Source organism: Cupressus sempervirens, chromosome 9, assembly GCF_028749045.1.
Source record: "Cupressus sempervirens isolate cs-2001-9-10 chromosome 9, ASM2874904v1, whole genome shotgun sequence".
In the NCBI taxonomy this organism is placed as follows: Eukaryota; Viridiplantae; Streptophyta; class Pinopsida; order Cupressales; family Cupressaceae; genus Cupressus; species Cupressus sempervirens.
Window position 1 is genome coordinate 629,146,765 of NC_143126.1, and position 10,350 is coordinate 629,157,114.

The 10,350-nt window shown below is 31.6% G+C and overlaps 2 non-coding genes across 2 annotated transcripts; both read left to right on the top strand.

Moving 5' to 3' along the window:
* The first annotated feature begins 540 nt into the window (after positions 1-540).
* TRNAE-CUC (transfer RNA glutamic acid (anticodon CUC)) lies at positions 541-613 on the top strand. The gene has a single exon. It is a non-coding gene; the product is annotated as a tRNA-Glu (tRNA).
* A 477-nt stretch (positions 614-1,090) lies between these two features.
* On the top strand, positions 1,091-1,179 carry TRNAM-CAU (transfer RNA methionine (anticodon CAU)). The gene is given in 2 exon segments: positions 1,091-1,128; positions 1,144-1,179. It is a non-coding gene; the product is annotated as a tRNA-Met (tRNA).
* The last annotated feature ends 9,171 nt before the right edge of the window (positions 1,180-10,350 follow it).

Genomic DNA, 10,350 nt, shown 5'->3' on the forward strand with positions numbered 1-10,350 from the left:
ATTATTACTACATATACGATCAACTATTAAAACATGTGTTTTCATATTTGAAGCTCTTTTAAAAGTACTAACTGAAAGAGATCTATGATAAAAGCATAATCGTTATCACACCCTATGGATAATTGAATCTGTTCCCCTAACCTCAGCAACATCATGAATCTCGAAGAGTTTCCCTAATTGTCCCTCTTACCATTGATTGCCTTGATCAGCACTCAAAGTAGGCCCTTTTAACATAATCGCTCTAGCACCCTGCCTCTTTTCTTTCTTCACAAACGATTCGATGTTGTTGTAAGTTGCCACTCTACAATTACGTTTTCCGTTGTATTTTCCTCCAGCGCGCTTAAAAGATCCTCCAAATTTTGTCGATAATCATTGCTACGAGCACCAGAACTCTAGACGGTTCTTTAAGATGCATTGCAGCTTAAAATGCAAAATTCGGTCCGCAAGAACACTGAAAAATGGCTTGGGTTTGTAGGAATAGTTTCTTTGATATTTAATAAATTTAATAAATTTAGTTGATAAAATGAAAACTAACAGCAATCCGTTGTAGTCTAGTTGGTTAGGATACTCGGCTCTCACCCGAGAGACCCGGGTTCAAGTCCCGGCAACGGAAAACTTTTATACTGTTGTGGAGAAATTACATATTATTGACATTTTTACACATCCATTTTGAAAATCCTAATGAAAGGATGTGAGAGTACAAAAGTGCGTTTGTCGGGAGTCGAACCCGGGTCTATCGCAGACGGGGTCGGATGTGAGATACATTTAAAATCTCTCGCAGATATCGTTTTCGTTTGCATTTGATTTCATTTCTCAGAAAACTCTAGTTGTTTTGTTTCCCTTACACAAAATTAACTTACTTTTGGTTAGTGAATCTATTTATTCTCTATGTTAAATTCTCGTATATATCAGAGTGGCGCAGCGGAAGCGTGGTGGGCCCATAACCCACAGGTCCCTAGATCGAAACTAGGCTCTGATATTAGTTGATTTTCATTTTAATCAATCTAATATTTCTGGTCACCTCCTTTTCCCCCGTTAATCGCTTGTGGGAAAGTAATACATAAGTAATCGCCAACCTCCAAAACACATGGGGGTGGTGGCGCAGTTGGCTAGCGCGTAGGTCTCATAGCAAACATCTGAGAAATCCTGAGGTCGAGAGTTCGAGCCTCTCTCACCCCAATTACTTACAATTTTGTGCTTGGGTGATTCAATATTTCCTTATATCGTCTTTCTCATGTTGATTCAACCATATAAGTTTCATACACAAGTGACATATATATTTTGCAACTAAACATCAACTAATCATGACTAGCGCTTCAACCAAGAACAGGTGCAAGGTATACCTCATAACAGTCAAATCATTTTACAAATGTGACTGAATATACATCAAAACTGATGATGTAGGAGACATCTGCAGCAAAACTGGTGCACAAACTGGTGCACAATTTGTGTGTATTAACCACATTTACAGTGCTGTTGCTATCCCCTGTTTCTGCCCACAAACAGCCAGTAGGCAGCCGGATTCCTCAGTTGACACCATGGTGGCCACTCTTAAACATCACACATTAAGGAAGAAATTAAGCCTGGAAAAGTAAGTCAAACTTTGACTATTTAACACTTTTCCAGGAATCAAGCTTTAGTGTGTGATGTTTAAGCCGTTCGATAGTGCCATGTCATATATCACTAACTTTCTAAAGACTATTTTAAATCACAAATGTCATATCTCTTGTATTTTGGTTTAGTCTCCCTTGCTATATATTATAAAGCCAGAAATAGAGATGGGTTCGATTCTTTTCTGGAACAATAAAGGTGGAAAAAATACTTAATTAGCTTTGTTTGTTGCTTCATTTTAGATTAGAAATAGAAATTGCTCTACCTTAGCAATCTCAAAAACATTTAGAGGATGTAAGTATTGTGCATCTTTTAATTAATTGCATTGTGTCTTTAGTGGACTTCATAGTCTTATTTGACATGTTTTTTTCCCAGTCCAAGGACAAATACTCTAGTCAATGATGATTGCTTAATATCTTAATTTCTCTTATGGTCAATTTCCTCACAATTGTATAAACTAATCTCATCTTGCAATGTTGTATAAATTCATCTTATCTTGTAATTAGACAACTGGGGCAATTAGAAAATTGGGGCAAGGTGTAAATCATTGGGAATGTTGAAAATGACACCTAGTCTCTTAAATTATGACATTGTCTAGTAGTTTATCTTTTATCTGAGCCGATAGGAGAATCAATGTCTATGTTATTGTAAATCTAACATTTCTTGTTTAAGTCATCCTTATGGTTGGGTTGGTTGGATGGTAAGATTTGATATTTGATTGTTTACAACTTAAACAATTAATATTTGTTAAATGAATAGCTATTGTTTTGTTCATTGTACTAATCATATATGTGTTCTATGTTACCTTTAATATGAGGAAGAGGTTGAGGATAGGAATGTCTACCATAGATCTATGCAGGAACACATTGATAAATGTTTTGATTAATCTAGATATGTCTAATATCCAATTAGGTAAATATTGACTATTTCAATCCTTATAGTAAGTCATAAACAAACTTGTAAAATGTATTATATTTATGTATGTTGCAGAGTATGTTAGAGATTATCTGGAGACTATAGATTAATCTTTCAAATAGTATGCTCACTTAAATAGATTAAATTCTCATTGAGATCTATGATCGCTAATAAGAAATATGGAGAAGGTTTGCCCAATGTTTTTTCAGCCTTCTGATTATGATGTTTGCACTCTTGATTAGAATGTTGAGTCATAAAGAGTTTTCTAGCATAATTTATTGGAAAGGTATTGAATGTGTAATATCAAGGAAGGGTAAAATTAAGTGTTTACTCTCTTTCTACCTACTAATAGAAATGTGGTTATAAATGCTTTGGCCAAATGTATTATTTGTTTCATCTTCCTACCACATTCGTGTTTAGTTCTACATATAGGCATATTAGCATATAGTTATGCTACACTATTGTACTATGTCCATTCAATACACCCGTTCAAAGTTACTAGGCTTCTTGGGAAGGGTCAGAGAGCTCTTCATGTCAGGAAGAACCTGAGAGAGCTAACCACTTCGTGGTTGGGCAGTAAGACTGCCTAGGCCACACTCTCGTCTTGAGATAGTGGATGAACAATTTCCAATGGTTAATAAGACTAGTATGCATGTAGATGGACAATGTTTTGACATGGCATATTTCTTTTATGTATATGTTTCTTTCATGACATTGTACTTTTGCAATGTACTCACTATTTGATGTTCGATGTGGAGGTCGATGTTCTTCTGTGATGATTCTTGATGCATGGAAACTTAATTTATGAACTTTGTGTATTCTCTTGTTGTAATGAAGTCAACATGTAGATCATTGACTTCCTTGATGTAACTAATTATAGATGTAGTCAAGTGAAGACATGTTGTGTTTGGCAGTTTGGTTGACACTTGGCATATGAGATGTAATTTTACTGTATCTTCTTAATTTGACGAGTAGTTCAAAACCATGTGTAATTTTCAGAATTGGAAAGTAATTTTTTTGGTTGACTTGACACACAAATAACATGTAAAACAACTTGCAACACAAATAACAACCACTCATTTGCCACTGTGAAATTTAATGTGGAAACCCTATGAAGGGAAAAACCACCTGAGATTGGCAACCTAAAATTTTCACTCTTCTAAAGTGAGCTCAGCTAAGAGCCAACCTTTTTATAGGTTACACACACATTGTTAATGTGACCTTGTTAAAGGATTTCACTAGAAAATTATCTAGACCTTATCACTCCTTGATCCTATCTAAAGAGTGGCCTTCTCTAAAGGACTTACAAATACAACTAATTGATGTTAGCATGTAAGATTTCATACACTTGTTAGGTCAACTTGGTCTACAATATTTTCTGCTACAATGATTAGAAAGTAATAGTGTAAAAATGACCATTTCAAGTATAGCAACTACCTTTTCTTGCTCATATGTCTGTTATATTCTTGTCTCTATCTCATCTTCATTCTCTATTCTCTTGACTAGCTAATTCACTCATTCTTACTTCCAAATTTGCTTGGCTATGTTGGCTCAACTCTCTTCTTTTTCCCTTTTCCAATAGTTCATACTTTTAATCAATTTAGTAGCATAACAAACCAATAATCAAATCAATATCCAACCAACATAATCAACAACCTAAAACTATCTTGATCTCCTCCTTAAATAGTCATCTCTAAGCTTATAGATTCTTCCATCTAATATCGTTTAATTACAATTGTCAATCTTATATTCAATGTACATAACCACATAGAAAATAGAATTTTCAATAGAACTTTGTACTCATCCTTATAATTCTTCAATCTCCATCATCATATTTTTATTTAATTTTCCTAGCTGTTGATTTTGCAACAAACTTTGACTATAACCTTTGAACATCTCAAACTTTCCACATTTCCATCAAAATTTAGCCTTTGATTCCAATTCTCCAAACTTGTTCTTCCATATGTTACTTGGTAAACATAACATTCACTCAAGTAATATAGTACTCAGTTAATACTAGACTTGCTACGACAATATTGAATTTTCTCTTTACTTTGTCAATCACTCATGCAACACTATAGTCACTTGGTAAATAAAGTGTCCCTTCATTAACCTTGTCATTTAGTTAACCTTGTGTTCTTCAATACTTCTTAATATGTCATGATTGTAAAAAACATAAAACCAACATTATATTATCATTGTCCGAATCATAAAAGTACCCATTGAATACCATACTTATCAATACTATCTTCAACATAATTTCTTCAAATCCTCTTCATCAATCTAATGATATGGTACTCTACTAAATTAGCATAATGTCTAGCCATCTAAGACTTGATATCAACAAAAACACAACAACCGATGTGACTCTTTTACATACATTCATAACATTGCCAAATACATTATCAGTTGGGGCAAGCAAGAATAACTTTAAGAAACCCCCTCTTGAGAACATTTATAAAGTTGTGGTGAATCCAACACTATTTTTAACAGAAAAATAATAATTTGAATTTGTGATTTTTTACAATGTAGGAAATTTTTTATTTTATTGCAACCATAGTAAAATTTTCTAAAATTGAGGTGGTTAATGTATTAATTTGGGGGAAATTATATAAGCTATGAGACAATTTTCTCCCTTTGAATGGAAAACATATACAATATATGATATATGAGGTGATTTTTTTTCCTTGTGATGGAAAACATATATAATCCATTGGTGAATGTCATTCCTATAAATGAAAAATAAATGAACTCTATTAGTGAATAACTACTTTATAATATGTGTTGCGTTTCATGTGAGCGAATGCCAAATGGAAATTGATCAAATATATCATAGTGGATAATGTTATTTATTAGTGAATTGTGCACCTAACATCCTTCTACCATCTGATGATTATATATCAACACTTGATTTATTTTGGGTTGAATATCTTAAATGGAACTTTGATCTTCTTCAAGTCTCTATAATGGTGACATGTCTCCCTCCACCTAGTTTCACTAATAGTGGACACACTCAACACTCATTAATTCTTTTTTGGTACTGAATAAATTACAATCATACATTTATGGGAAAGATTTCCAAATATTTTCATAATCAAACTAGAAAGACAAAGGGTTAGGGAAGATTCAAGCAATTTCCATGGTGACAGAACTTATTTATATGCAATTGAGCTTCTTTCTTCATCATTTCTCATTTCATCTTTGGCAATCACCAGTCTCATGGAAGTTACTAGTATGACATGTAAGTTTTTCCCAAGCCATTGCTATAATTTTATAGAAAATTAGTGAGGCTTAGATCATTACTTTCTACTTAATTTTTTCTCCTATTTATTAGTAAATTAAGATGGACACTCCAATTTGTCTAACATGTGAATTGGAAGAGCCTAAGAAGGCCCTTTTAGGCCTCTTCCCTGATGAAAACCTCTAGTCAATTTGAGATGAGGTAGGGCCATTCATTATTAAGGTTGTTAGAATAGTGTTAGGTTGTGAGCTTCTGGTGAGTGATGATAGGCACCATGTGAATGCAGATATAACATCCCATTTTCTAGCTTCTCTCCTTGACCTTGAAGGAGAAAAGATTGATATATTGATGTTGCTAAGGAAGGCCTTCAAATTAGAGTACACAAGAAATAATGTTCAGGTTTTCATCTTTGTAGAAATAGGGGTAGGGATCCCCTAGACAAATCAAATCCCCAAGATTCTACAACTTGGATAGAATGTGGCCATGCAACCATTTTTATTGGACCTGAATGTTGGGTAGTCAAAGCACCATAGGAAATGGATGTGGATTGCCAAAGATTTTCTTTGGAAATGGTTTTTTTTTGGACAAAGTGGAGGAGGGAAGATACAAATTTATTCATGAATTCTTAGACTTAAATCATGTCTTGATAATTCCACTTAGATTCAATTTAGTGAGAAATGTGAATCAAGGAAAATAAACCTAAGTTCATTACATAGCCTCACACCTCAAGATGACGAGTTCAAGGAAAAGGATTCTTTCCAACCAATGCTCAAAGGTGTTAGGATTTATTAGGTCAAGGAAATCCAAATGGTAATGGAGCATTAAATCAAACTAATAATTAGAGAATATGAAGACAGGTAAAAAATGCACTTTGCTCTTGAGATCCTAATTAATTACTTTTCGATCTATGCAAAATAAACAATGTAAAGTAAAAAGCATAAAGTGTTGAATTGAAAAATATGGGTAAAGAACTTATCTCAATAGAGGATCAAATATTTGAACCTAAATATATGCTTTTTGTGTTTTTCCCATAGATGGATAGATCTATATCTAAGCCCCAAACCACCAAATCTGCAAAACCCAGAAATCGTTCGGTGATTTGGCAAGGTGAAATTTTGCATGATACCAACTTTCTCCTAAAGTAAGGGACCCGTGCATCCCTGAACAACTGTGTTTGACCTTGATTTTTATTTCACAATTCTAAGGAATGACAAAAATGGTACTTTTATCTATAATTTATTCCCCCTTCTGAGATTTGCTAATATCTAAAATAGGGTTTTATGGGTGGTTATATAGGGGTTTACCTTAGTCAACCCCCTGTTTGGTTGTTTCCACCTCCATGGATAGTCATTATATATATTTTAATATGTGTGATGTTCATGTATGAGCTTTTAATATAAAATTCCAAGATCTAAATCCTTGAATCCAAACCCTAGATTGAAGTTTCATGCTTGAATGACAATAAGGTAACAATGGATAGGTTTGAGGATAACCTAGAAATCATACCAAGCCCCCAAGGATAAAGTACTCTAAACCATACTCATAATATTTATTTTCGACTTTGTGATTAAATATTGAATGCTTGAATGATAGAATGGATGGAGAAGATGAAGAATCATCTTGCTTCAAAGGATATTTCCAAGCCTTATTTCTTTCACCTTGCAAATGTAATAAGAAAAATTTGGATGTTCACTTGAAGTATGCATGTGTATGCTTGCTTGATCTTTCTTGATTTCTTGGATGTGCTCACACAAGCTTACTTGATTCAAAATTAACTAATTAAAAGTACTTATAAATGATTCCAAATTAACTTACTCCTGTAGGTTAATCGGGCACAAAGACCAAGTTTTGTATCAAACCTTGAGGAGGGGTCCAATAAGAAGAACCCAAAATTGGACCCATGCAAGGACATGCTAAAACCTTGATTAGTTTGAAAGAAACATAATAGATCCCTGATCTGGTAGGGATACACTATGTCCCTACCAACTAGGTGTAGTAGTACTTGAAGAAGCCTTAGGATCTTAGAATAGGTCTCAAAAGTAAAAAAATCATGTGTAGATTTTGAAGAAATCTTGTTTCAATGTAGAAAAAGAGGTTGATTTGATTGGAAGAGGAGATGAAGGACCTAAGTAAATAGATCCTACCTCGAGTTTTGCATTATAGGATAGGAATGCATATGAGGACTTATTAGGCCTTACCTAGATCCCATTTAAGAAAATAGTAAGGGAGATATGTGAATGCATCTTAAATACAAATTTACCATTAAATTTCATTAAATAGGTGCTAAAAGGTCATAAATTAAAGTAATTCTAATTATGGTACATTTAGCCCCTGATTTAGCTAGATATGACACTAAGAATACACAAGCTAAAGTAAACAAAACTTTTACGTAGAGAAAAAGAACATAGCAAAGCATACACCAATACGATCTTGTAAGAAAGTCTTAGTAGTTGCATTGTAAAAAGCACACATCAGTAAGAAATCCAACATCACCTCTAGCTTACTAAGTATGTTTTTGTGAGGTTCATAGGTGTCATGTCCAAAAATTAAGGCAAAAAAACACAACAACAATTTTTTTAAGGGTCTATAGTTGATTTGCACACATAATAATACTGAATGAGTCATAGTAAGGTCAAAGACTAAATGAATGCATAACACGTGTTTTTTTTGGTGGTAGGAATATGTTACAATGTTTAGGTTACAGGTTTACAGTTAACATTTACAATCTAGGTGATTATTGGATGATGGGACTATTGCACATTGAAGAGTTTCACTTTCATTATCTAGTTGTAATCATAATCATTGAATTCAATTCAACAATTAACTATCATTTAATTATTGCTTATGAACGTGTCCCTCAATAGGTTTGATAGGTCAAACATGTCACTAATATGACATTTCTATAGGAACATGTCTAAAAGGGTCCAACGTTTATCGTTCAATAATGTAGTTTGTATAATTAAATAAAAAATGAATGGAATGAGTTTATATAGACTTCGATATTAAGTAATTGAAATAAATTATACCCATGAGATAATATGTTAGATATATATAAATAATAAATTAAGATACCCAATCCATGAGCATTAACTTTATATCAATTGCACTTTATAGTCCATGTGAAAATTTAATTATATTAAATATTTACATATTAACATATTTAATACTATAAAATAACATATGCATATACCAAATATACTTATATTATAAAACATAATTTACAAACGAAATCTCATATGCATGAATAAATCATATAGATTAAATGTAACTATATAATTCACATCAACATTTACTAATCAACAAATAAATAATTATAACTAGTCCTTATGCCAACTCAATTAACTTTACATACTAAATAAATAAATTACTTTACCAACTACTAATTTAAATTCACTTGACAGCTAATTATATTTACTCACTACTATCATAAAACATTTACTAATCAATTTAAATTTACTCTAATCACTAATTAAATAAGTAAAAATAAATTAATAAATCATTTAAATAAAGCTAAACTAAGAACAATTTTAAAACTACTTACTAAAATAAATTTAAACATTTATTTTCCTCAATATACTTACTATTTTAATTACATACATAACTAACTAAATTACTTTATTTACTAACTTAAATTACAAAATTAAAGTATTCACTAACAAAATTAACTTGCGTACTGACAAAAATAAATTACTTACAAAATGGAATTACTTTCTACCCAACTTTAATTAGTTTCTAACTAAATTAATTTTTACTTACTACTAACCTAAATCTACTTACCATCTAAATTAATTTACATCCTAACAAAAAAATTCTATGCTACACCCATCTTTTACAACCCTATTCACCGACTTTCTAGACCTCATTCCACTTGTCAAGGCTACATTTATTAAGATTGCAGCTCTCATAAATGGTTTGAGCGCACAAGACTAAGGAGAGGGGATGAGTGAGGGCCCCACTCCAAGCAAGTATTTATCATTTTTAAATTTTAACATTAAATTACTGTATATTATAAAGATAAACTAAAATAAAATATATGTGAAATTAATTAATAAATTAAAATAAAATCGATATGAAAGTAATTAATAAATTACATATAAATTTAAATTAAATAAAAAAAAATTGTTTTATTAGAATTAAAAATCTATATTATAATTTTTTTTAACTTAACAAAAAAATTCTTCTATATAATATGTCATATTTTATTTTTTTAATGATGATCTTTAACTTTTTAATACATAAGTACACTAACTGATATAACATTCAATGAGTGGGTTTAGTTGGCTACATAAGCTTAAAAATTTTGCCACTCCCTTTTTTCCTAATAATTTAATCAAAGTAAAAAAAGGTAACCATACATATTTTGGTATATAATATAAAATTCACAATAAGCCTCTAAGAAATATGATAATTAAAAGCAATTTTATTATGGAGACAATTTAACTCATTCTACCTTTTCGAAAATTTTGAAGATTGACCCTATTTGCACACAATGACACATCATTAATGATCTAGTGTTAAAACAATGTCATTTTAACCCTTTTTTTATTATCTTACATGCAACTTAGATAAACACAAAGAAAATC